Raw genomic sequence first — 12284 nt, forward strand, 5'->3', positions numbered from 1 at the left:
ACATACCCAAACCCGCTTAAAAATTAATAACATCCCAAAACACACTAAAAAAAAAAAACAGAACAGCTTAAAATACCTCCCAACACAAAACTCACTAGAAACACCTAATATTTACTGAAATAACCCCCACACACCCAAACAACCACTAACACCCCCCCCCACAACTTATAACACTCAAAATAAACTGAAACCCCACTCAAAACCCCAACCAACCCCTCAAAGTTCTCCCAAACCACACTCAAAATATGCTAATACTCACACACACCTCAATCCACATTCTCAAAATACGTAAAATATACCTAAAAGATCTAACACACACTGAAAACACACTAAATGAACCCCAAAACATACTTACAACACTCCAAACAGCCTGCAACACTAATGAACAAGCTTAAAATACCTCAAATCTATTCCAAGATCAACAGTATGCATTATAAAGAACGTTAGGATTAAAAGGGACACTTATCTAAATATTACACCTTGGCTTCTTCTCCTATTCCACCTTTATTTCTTATTTCTTCTTCATCCTTCTCCATGGTTACTCCTTCTTCTTCCTCCTACTCCTTCCATCCACACGTCTGAGCCTAGAAACACATCATAACATTAGATATTAGACAAAATATTCAGGAAATGGAGGGTGACTTAAGTATTGTGGCTTTGCTGCTGCTCCTCTTTCTCCTCCCTTTCTCCTTTTTTTTCCTCCTTATCCTCCTTTATTTCTCCTTTCTTCCTCCTTCTGCTACAATTATCTACACACCTGAAGCTAGAAACACGCGAAAACACATAGAAATCATCAGATATTATGTAAAATATTGATGAACTGAAGGGTTTGGAAAAGAGGCGCAAGCCGGAGGCTATGGTAAGTCACCACCTAGGCTGTGGTCATCAGAGAGAACGGGAGCGGGGATGACTCGGCTAAATTACGTAAATAATTTGATTTAAAAAATGACTTTTAGAAAAAACTAAGCCACAGCCAAATGCTTGTTATTTTATGACGTGATAAATACTTAAACTAATTTTCAAAATATCAAAATATCTACAGCTTAACTAGTTTTTAAAAAAGGTCTAAATTAAGTACGTTAAAAGTACAAAAACATTTTAACCCATAAATCTCTTAAAACGTCTTGTAAAGTCAAGCCATTTTCACTTGGCGAGAATTTCATCACACTTCAAGGAGTCTGAGCTATCTTTTAGGGCATTCTACAGCGAGTTAGACAGAGAAGCAGAAACATGAGCATATAAAATAAAGAAAACAAAGAGCTTTTTACAACAGCACCAAACACCATTTCAAAGTCCACATATTTCACTCAATAGATTGATTTCACACTTAAAAGAGCTTACACGATTTTTTTATACCATAAAGACCCACTTATACCTTGAAATGAAAAAGCTCAAAATTCCAAGTGGGAAATTTTGACCGTTAAAAAGCCTTTAACATATGCCATAAAACACCACTAAACGGCACATATTTACCCATCACAGGCGCGGAACACACTTCAAACACAACGAAACATTTATAGAGACCATAAAAACATACCATGGAAGCGTAATATTACCGTCAGGAAATATTCGAAAAAGTATTTGACGCAGCAGGCTGGCGATGGGAGGGTGATGGCGGGGGACGGGGGATGGCTGGGGTGACACCAGGGGGGGAGGCGGCACGGAGACAGCACCGGGAACAGTGGCGGCGGGACATCCATATATAGGCTTTATTATCTCACCAAACCAAAATTAAGCCACAGAAAGAATTTTTGGCCATGGGATATGAAATAGTACACTGGTGGCTGCATTCTGACACATGTCTCGCCTACGGTAAGTGAAGGAAACAAACATCAGAGGGTAATACAGACGCCTTGCTCTTTTTGATGGTCCTTATACCATTACTTTAACATATTTGCGTACTGTTTTCACTCTCATATGTAAAGAAAACCTAACATTAAGTGAATAGCCTAATAAATACCTTTAATAGACGAAGATTAGGCAGTGTAGACTGCTTCTCTAGCTGCTTGCAGCTTGGTGCTGGTGCTTGATGCTTGGTGCTCTTTAAAAACTGTCGGTAATATAGCAGCAACACTTCACTTTACTTGACTTCACGTGTGTGTGTGTGTGTGTGTGTGTGTGTGTGTGTGTGTGTGGGGGTATGTGTGGGTGTTCATGTCAGTATAGCCACCACTGTTGTCACCACCACTGCTACAGGACTACTGCCGTAGCAGAATGTTGTCTGTGAAGACATTACGCATGTATATATGTTTATGATAACTATCTGTTACTAAATCTCTCATCAATGAGACACTATACTTATACAAATAAATACCAGATGTCGATTTATTGGTTATTGTGACATCTTTCTCTTCGTTATCGTTTCCAGCTTTTGTTATTTGTCAAAGCAGGAAATATTAAATTGTATCTTGTTGTACAGCGAGTGTTGGCAACTCCCGCTAGGCAAGCAACAAGGTGATTAAAAGGCAGACTATACTATTTCTCTCATTCTCTATTTCTACCGCCTGATATACGAGTATTTCTGACAATAAACCAGGTTGACAGGATACTAAGTATCTATCTTGTTATTTATATACCAATTCATTGACTTATCTATCTGTCTGCCTATCCATCTCTCTGTTTGTTTATCCAACTGTCCATTTACATACCTATCAACCCATCAAAATACCCGCTTATCCATCTATCTTCAGACAAGCATGTAAATACCACCATCACCACCACTGCTGCTAGTACCCGCACCAACCGACATTCGCCCTCATGAACGGCAGCGTGTCAGTGATAGGGCGTGGGCGTTGGCATGGGTGGAGGCTTGAGTGAGATATACGTGTTGTCAGGCGCTTATCCGATTCCCTTTTCCTGTGTCGTCTTGAGAGGTTCCCTACACACTTGTCAGGTTGCTACACGTGCACACTGGCCTACCGTAACACGTGATGGGCCACGCGCGCCACACACCACTTGCTGTACACTACTTAGCGCCCTCGTACCGCGCGCTGCCTTTTTGTGCCAAGGACCTACGCCGTCACTCTACCGGCCAGTCAGTCAGTCAGTCAATAAACCAGCCAATCAGTCTGTTAGTCAGTGTGTCAGCCATTCAGTCAGTTATTCAGTCAGTCAGCCAAACAGTAAATCAGCCAAACAGTCAGTCAATCAGTCAGTCATTCAGTCAGTAAGTTAGTCATTCAGTCACTCAGTCAGTCAGTCAGTCAGTGAATTTATTAGTCAGACAGGCAATCTATCCGTCAATCCGTCAATCTATTAGCCAGTCTGTCAATCAATATTCACGATCCAAACAAGCAAACACACCACCAATAATTATCTCCACTACCACCACCACCACCACCACCACCACCAAACACACTGACACCACCACCATCAACACTTTCTAAAGGTGCCTACTGACTTACTTCATTTCCACGCATCGTTTCATCGTTGCGTATCACCTTATAATGCGATACGGTGCAACAAAGTATTGTACCCACTGTTTCCTATTCGCGTGGTGTATCATCGTTGAGTGATGTAACAGTGTCATTCAGTTTCTTCCTGACCGTAGCTATGAGTGCAAATGTGCAGTTGTCTGTGGCCACGTTTATTCATGCACATCAAATCAATAAAAGGAAAAATGAATGACGGCGTTGGTGGATGTCTACACTCTATGCAAGTAGGTACATGTGGAATGGAACAACTACTGTGTTGACTGACTTAAAATTCCAGCATGTGACGAAACTGTATCAAAACGTGACAAGGATACACACAACTGATTTTGAGTTTGTCTGCAATTGGGGGCAAAATTCGAAAGATACTCGTGCCCGTCCACGACAACACTGAACTTGCAACGCGACGATGCCACGCTCTTCGTCTACACACACACACACACACACACACACACACACACGAGAGTTGGTGAGTTATGTATAATGCCTTTGAGGTGACGCCGAAAAACCGACAAATAGAGGATCGAACCCGGTGCGTATCATATTTTGACACGCAACGGTGCAACGTTATCCCGTCAACACGCCTATGTAACGATGATCCGATACGTGGAAATGCAACAAGTGTGTTCCCTCCTTAATTAAAACACAAACAATATTCTTACACAGTGTTACACCCACAACCCTGACCGCCGCCACTCCACCGCTCGTCTGGTCCCGCGGCACGCGGGATGACCAGCCAGCCAGCCGAGGTGACTGAGCGGCGGAGTAATCTTCCTTCAAGACGTGTTTGTGTCCGTGGTGAAGGGAGGAACTGATGGCGGTGCTGGTCGTGGTGGTGGTGGTGGAGGACAGGATTCAGGCAGGAGAGTGAGTGAGTGAGTGAAAGAATAAGTGAGTGAGTGAGTGAGTGAGTGAGAGAGAGGACAGGAAAGAATAGCAGGAAGAGGAAAAAATAAGAATATCTTATCAGAGCACACCATTTTCTCTCCCTCTCCCTCCCCCCCCTCTGGTCTCGTGTCTGGTGATGAAATGGACGTCTACTGGTCACTGATGGCGATGGGGGTGGTGATGGTGGTGGTGGTGCGGGGCAGCTGCCAAATGAAAATATTCTACGTCACCAGATCCACCTTGAAAAGTCGTTAAAAGGTCGCTAAATCATTGTTGTATATGCTACAAATGTTCCTAGACGAAGTAAGTGGCTTGACTTACAAATACACTAATCAGTACAGGGGCCCGTTGACTCTAAAACCGTCAGTGACGCGGAGTAAACTTGTCTCTGGACTCTGGAGCCTCGCTCGTCGCCTCTCCTCCTCCCCCTCTCACCGCTGTTCCCCATCCTCTCATCACTCGCCTTTTAAATCTGATTGATGTTTAATTGATTGATTGATAAGTTTATTGTTGTAACAGTGTATACACCATCGAACTGTTGTCCATTTACGTATGAATGAACCTATCAAATTACCAGCTTATCTATCTATCTGTCTACACACAAGCATGTAGATATCTCCACCAGCACCGCCAACATCCACACCTACCCACCTTCGCCATCATGAACGGCAGTGTGTCAGTTTACTAGTATTTCCATGCAACTATATTGTGGCATCATATCACCTCAGACGCAGTGGCGCCATGCAACAAATTGTTGACTAATTTCACTTCACTTGCAAACCAGATAATGATTTGCATCTCTTTCAACTGATAGCAAAACAGGTCGATACATTATGCATTTTATTATATCAAGAGATATTGTGTTGCCATTAGAAATATATAGGAGTATCATTCACAACAAAAAAAACTGCACCACGTTACAAGACATTGGCCAGACACTTAGATTAACTATTGCATTGAAAGACTCACAAAACATCATCTTGGGAAACACGTAACAATACCTTTGTGCTTCACAACAGAAAACAAAAAAGACACTTTTGTGATCTTTCTTCGAGACACACAAGAAGGAACAGGTTGTTGTGATCACTACAGACACAGCCACGTCTACATCACACCTTGCAATAGTGTGAGTGACAATCACTACTACTACCCTTAACAACTACTACTTGGTACTAATTTACTGTCATGGCTTGGCAGCAAGACACACCGCGACGCACAGCCAGCATGCTCGCTACACTCCCTCACTAAGATGGCGTCTCCTAACAAGGAACGTTATCTTCATTCACTAAGTGTTTCTCCATGCATGGTGAATTCTAGCATGGAGTGAACACGTTGGTCATTTGCTCCTTAAGGCATAAACGATCATGATGGGTGACAGGAATGAGAAGTGATGAGCAGAGGACTCGTGTCCCAAGAGGGTTTTTTCATGTAGGAAGAGCGCCAGCCAAGGGCAAGAAACAAAGAAAAGATTAAAAAAAACAAGGCCCACTTGAGTGCTGGCTTTCTAAAAAGTGGAAAAGCGTCAGCCAAAACTAGGGAGCAAATGCCTCGATATCTCTCTCTTCAAAGAAGACAAGTCGTAGGAATTCGGAAATACAGATGCAGGGAGGGAGTTCCAGATTTTACCAATGAAAAGGATGAATGATTGAGAGTACTGGTTAACTCTTGCATTGGTAAGTTGGACAGAATAGGGATGAGAAGAAGAAGAAAGCATTGCCGCAGGACTAGGGGAGGCATGCAGTTAGCAAGATCTGTAGAACAGTTAGCATGAAAATAGCGATAAAAGAGAGAAAGAGATGCAACGATTCGGAGGTGAAAAAGAGGATGAAGACAGTTAGTCAGAGGAGGGGAGTTGATGAGACGAAAAGCTTTTAATTCCACCCTATCTAGTAAAACTGTGTGACTGAAACCCCCCCAAACATGCGAAGAGTTCTCCATACACGTGCAGATAAGGCCCTTATACAGAGTAAGCAATTGGAGGGCCAAGAAAAACTGGCGGAGATGCCTCAGAACGCGTAACTTCAAAGATGTTTTAGCAAGAGATGAGATGTGAAGTTTCCAGTTAAGATTACGAGTAAAGGACAGACCAAGGATATTCATTGTGGAAGAGGGAGACAGTTGAGTGTCACTGAAGAAGAGGGGGATACCTCTCTGAAAGGTTGTGTCGAGTTGATAGATGGAGGAATTGAGTTTTTGAGGCTTTGAAAACTACTAGATTTTCTCTGCCCCAATTGGAAATCTTAGAAAGACCGGAAGTCAGGCGTTATGTGGCGTCCCTGCGTGATCTGTTGACTTCCTGACGGGTTGGTCGTCTCTAAAAGGACGTGGAAACATGTAGGGTGGTATCATCAGCGTAGGAGTAGATAGGACAAAAAGTTTGGCTAATTAATGAACAATAGAAAGAGAGAGGGTGACAAGACAGAACCCTGAGGAACTCCATTATTAATAGATTTAGGAGAACAGTGGCCGTCTACCACAACAGCAATAGAACAGTCAGAAAGGAAACTTAAGATAAAGTTGCAGAGAAAAGTATAGAAGCCGTAGGAGGGCAGTTTGGAAATCAAAGCTTTATGCCAAACTCTATCAAAAGCCTTTGATATGTCTAACGCTACAGCAAAACTTTCACCGAAATCTCTAAAAGAGGTTACTTTCCTCTCTTGGTCTACACTCTCCTCTTTTAAATTCTCTATGCATATGTACACGGTATATTCCTATCACAATGCTTCTATCACAACTTCTACATATCACGGTTTTCTGCTGGTGTAGATAAGGCATTGCAAAAAACCTTACCCACTTCACATCTATAACTGTCTACAAAATCTACAAATTTATCCACCCAGTCTACAAACGGTCAATGAAATACACTACTACACCAGTAATGAAGATTTGTGGCCGACCTTCAGAACTTCATTAGTACGTCTCCTAGAATCACCCTCTTGTTCCTCCTCCTCCTCCGCCTCCTCTTGTTCCTTTGGCTACACCGGCAGTAGCAGTCTGGTGTCTGTTGTACGTCTTGCACGCTCACTCCAAACACTTCCCTCACTTCTTTGGCGTTAGTAGTACTGATTCCTGGAACAAGAGATGGAACAACATTGAAATGGCGTCAACATTAATAAGTCCTGAAAAAAATAACAAGAAAGTACAAAACCTTTTAAAATGAGACACGTGGAGATAAAAGTGTAATGTGCAAACCACAATACTCACATCATGGTCACTCAACACTTTATTCTGGGCTTGCTTCAGTGTAGTCATACAACTGTGGGAAGAATGTAATGCCGTCCCGTTCAATAGTGCATGCAGCCGCTCGCTCCCCCCTCCCGTCCTCCTCAATGCCTGTTGTCTTGTGGTACACTGGCTGGGTTGGGGAAGCTTGCGTGGATGACCACACGTCGACGCATCTTCAGGAACCCGACAAACATCTGTACACTGAAAATGTTGCTGGTGAAATGAAAAAAAAGTATAAAGTATGAGTCGGCTAACTTTACAGTAATGGAATATTCTCAGTGTGTCAAGAACAATTTAGAATTGTTTAAAGTTTGGTAGAATCTCACCCACTGCTTAATTACGCTATCTTTGCCACAGCACAGCCACAACACATCCAGAGCAAGACCCCACAGTATAAAGAAGTGAAAACTATTTGACTTACCCCAACAGCTAGGCAAAGAACCCCAAGGGAGACCAGCACAACACCCACCACCATGCCAGCTTGGGGACTTGACAATTCAATGACCGCCTTCTCATGACCGTTGCTGCTGCTGGGCGGATCGAACACTGCTGAGGGGAGATGGTCCACAGGGAGAGGATCTGGGCGACTCCGCGCACTTGTCAACGTCTGAGGGTGGAGAATTACAATCTCAGAAACACAGATTTATTACAACTTAAGGATAGATTTACTCGCATTCCAGGAACTCATATTCAACAATACGTTGAGGAAATTTCAAAAATTATATCACTACTCATAACAAATGCATATGGCAAGATGAAATTATACTTAATCATAAATAACAACCTATCCGTAAATCGCTGATCTTAGTAATACTCGTGAGACAAAATGCATGTTCATGTATGCCAACAATAACAAAAGTACCCTTGAATACCACACTAACTTCTTTAGGATGCTGCTAAATGAAGAGGTGAAGGACTGACAAGTTTAAGAAGACAGACCGTAGAGTGACATTGACAGTTCAGGGAGGCCTCACCTTCACGCTTGAACTTTCTGACACGAGTCTGTACCCTGCATGGCCGGCACTGGCAGTAGTATGACGCTCGAATGTTGATGTAAAGAGGCTCACACACACCCGACATTCTTCTCCCGGCACTCCTCAATGCCACACAGCTGCACAAACTCATCCTGCCACAAGAAAGGCATTTGCTTCAGTACTGTCAAGTTATGATTTTGTATTGTACTGTATCCAATGTAAATTATTTTGTATTGTACTGTATACAATGTAAGAAAATCTGCAACTTTTATATGAAACAATGGAGTTCAGGGCATGAGTTAAGCCTTTGCGTTGCAGAGGCTCGTCACTCGTAAACGTCTGAGGGTGGAGAATTACACTCTCAGAAACAGATTTATTAGAACTTAAGGATATAGTTTAAAAAAGATGGGGTAACGAGAGACATACACGTATTTCAGGAACACATATTCAGCGATACGATAAGGAAAACTACAAAAATTATGTCAGTACTCATAAGAAAAGCAAATAGCAAGATGTTGCACGAGGGTGGCGTGAAAGGATAAATCAATGTTCGGGTCCATCACTTCGCCCCGATAGAGCTATGCAACTGGTGGGTAAGCCTTGCCCCACGTCACCTCATCAAACAGAGCAGGTCAGAATATATGCAAGAGGGGACAGGCGTGGGAACCTGCTGACGTAACGTGTCGTGACCTGACACTACCTATCCTCACTCAAAGAATGGTAGTAGGTAGTAGTTGTAGTAGTAGTAGTAGTAGTAGTAGTAGTAGTAGTAGTAGTAGTAGTAGTAGTAGTAGTAGTAGTAGTAGTATAGTCTGACAATTTTATGAAGATCGTTTAGGCGTTGGCTTTTTCGGGGATTTCCCTGCCTGCGGCGTTGTCACACTTGTACTTGTACCAATTGCATCTTAAGTCAGGTACTTAATATTTACTAAATGAATGGTGTTGTAGTACATATACATTGTGATGCTCTAAAGAGGCAAGTTAGATTAATTTGTGTTTATTCTTTAATATATTTTGCATTGTTTTTTTGCAAACACAACAAAACTTGACACATTTCCTCCGAGCGTTGTCACATCCCTCTGGGTGACCGAGTGAGGTCACAGGTCAAAGTGACCGTGTTAATACATGGGTCACTTCCTCTCCCGCTACCACCTAGGATGAGAGAGAGAGAGAGAGAGAGAGAGAGAGAGAGAGAGAGAGAGAGAGAGAGAGAGGGAGGGAGAGAGAGGCAGCTTGAATGACTGACAGGTAGATTCTTTTCTCAAATTTTAGTAATTTACTATTTTTTCTATCTCTGATAGAAATATATTTGCATGAAATGTAAATTCTGTGTGGTGAGAGAGAGAGAGAGAGAGAGAGAGAGAGAGAGAGAGAGAGAGAGAGAGAGGTAGTGTGTGAGAAGGAAGGTCCTCATTGACACAAGCTCTAATCCCTTAATTTACCCAGCATAAAGTTTGGCAGCGCCGTAGGCCGGGAAATCCCCGAAAAAGCCAACGCCTAAACGATCTTCATAAAATGGTCAGACTATAGTAGTGACCCCAATGGGTAAAAGTAATAGAAGATCTGTGTGGGAGTACAAAATGGGAGAAAAAGAACGAAGAGAATGACCTAGGAGTGATTGTACAAGACACCCTGATTCCAGAAAGACACATATATGGGTTATTTGCTTCAATATACGAGACGCTATCAAATATTAGGATGGCATTTAACTACATGGACAAGAGTATGATGAAAATTATCATAACCACAATGATAAGGCATAGACTTGAATATGCAGCAGTGGTGTAGTCACCACACATGCAAAAGAATATCAGGACATTAGAAAGAATCCAAAGAATAGCCACAAAGATGGTGCCAGAAATAAAGGACCTTCCATATGAAGATGGGCTAAAGGTAATGGAACTGTCAACTTTGAAGGATAGACAGGAGAGAGGAAATCCAACAACGATATATACAAGATAGTGAACCGTATGGAAAACATCGATAGACAAGACCTAGTATTACTGAGTGAAGATGGAGATAGACGGACAAGAGGACACTCTAAGATAAAAAAAAAAAAAAAAAAATCGTCAGTGTCTGAGAAACGGTAAAAAGTTTATTTTTTAACATAGAGCGATGGATATCTGGAACAGCTTGAATGATGAGATTGTAACAGCAGAAAGTGTGCACAAATTTAAGGAAAAGCTAGATAAAATTAAATATGGAGACAGGTCACTATGAGCCCCGCTCAAACCCTGTAATATACAACTCAGTGAATAAACACAGCATCATCATCTAAACAATGAAAAACAAGGCAAAACACACACACACACACACACACACACACACACACACACACACACACACACACACACACACACACACACACACACACACACACACACACACACACACACACACACACACAGTGTAATTAATATCACTAGAGAGAGAGAGAGAGAGAGAGAGAGAGAGAGAGAGAGAGAGAGAAAGAGAGCATAGCTGGGTGTAATACTTATTAAAAAAATTATTATGATTATTGATAGATTACCGACGATAACTGATCATAATTGATAATAAATAATAGATTCATCACCTAATAACCAATTACTGACAAACTGACAAATCCAAAAATTTTGGTCCTTGCAGTAATGGTATCCTAAGTTAAAAATTCATAAATCCAAATTTCATTCTTTATCTTTATCGTAGAAAACTTTAAAAATTCTTCAAATTTAATGCTAATATGTCTCTTCACAAATGAAAACATGGTTTTAGTGAAAAAGCTACATTTGATTTGAAAGTTTAAAACTTCAACATTCTCATGTTCCAAAGCAGTAATTACTGATTATTGCTAATTTGAAACCAATAGTATTAACAATACTGATAAATCGATAACACATGAAAAAAAAAATGGACAGTTGATAACCCAATATGAATTTACTTTACCTGCTATAAGATCCCAATCACAACCAAATGCCTTATTTCACAGTGCACTAGAAGAGAGGCCCGAGTAAAATAATGAATTGCATGAAACTACAATTTGCCAATTCTAATGTTTAGCAAAAACTCAAAACTCACAGCTATATCTGTTATTATTTTTTAGTGTGGCAGGACTCAGTGCCCTGTCAAGCTGAACCACAAGGATTCCAGTGTTATCTTTAGTATTTTTCTTCAATCAATGCATGTCAAATTAAGACCTCACCAGAAATATGCCAAGTCGTGACAAGTAGTGATCACACTTTTATGTTGGGGTCACACTACAGCTTTTCTTTTACTGGGGTCACACTACATTTTGTTTTTACTAAAACGCCTCCGACGTCGTACCGATTGGGAGCATTTCAGTGCAAGAAGGGCACACAAAACGAAGGACGTCCACCTTCGTGGGAGTGTGAAGGTGGATGGTGTCACAGGCGGCCCCTCCTTACTCATGTTCAATGGGCCTGTGATGTCTAAGGATGTCCCAAAGAGATCTTGTGACGACAATGGGACACCATGTCCATCATACCCTTCCTTTGTCCCATCGTCTTCGGTGAGTAAACTGAGGCTATTTTTTTTTTTTTCTTCTTCTTACTGGCGACGAGCTGTCACACTGGTCACGGCGATTCTAACAAGAACATTTTCGTGCGTTACTGCCAAACATATGTTCAAAGGCTAGTTGTAACTCAGTATTTTAACGATTTTTGACTCGTTCGATTTCGAACGATGTCGTTAGTAGCACGTACGACATCGTATCTCTCTATAACATCATCGCACATCATCTTACGCCCGATGAAATTGCTTTGCTTGT

Source organism: Portunus trituberculatus, chromosome 42 (genome assembly GCF_017591435.1).
Source record: "Portunus trituberculatus isolate SZX2019 chromosome 42, ASM1759143v1, whole genome shotgun sequence".
Lineage (NCBI taxonomy): Eukaryota > Metazoa > Arthropoda > Malacostraca > Decapoda > Portunidae > Portunus > Portunus trituberculatus.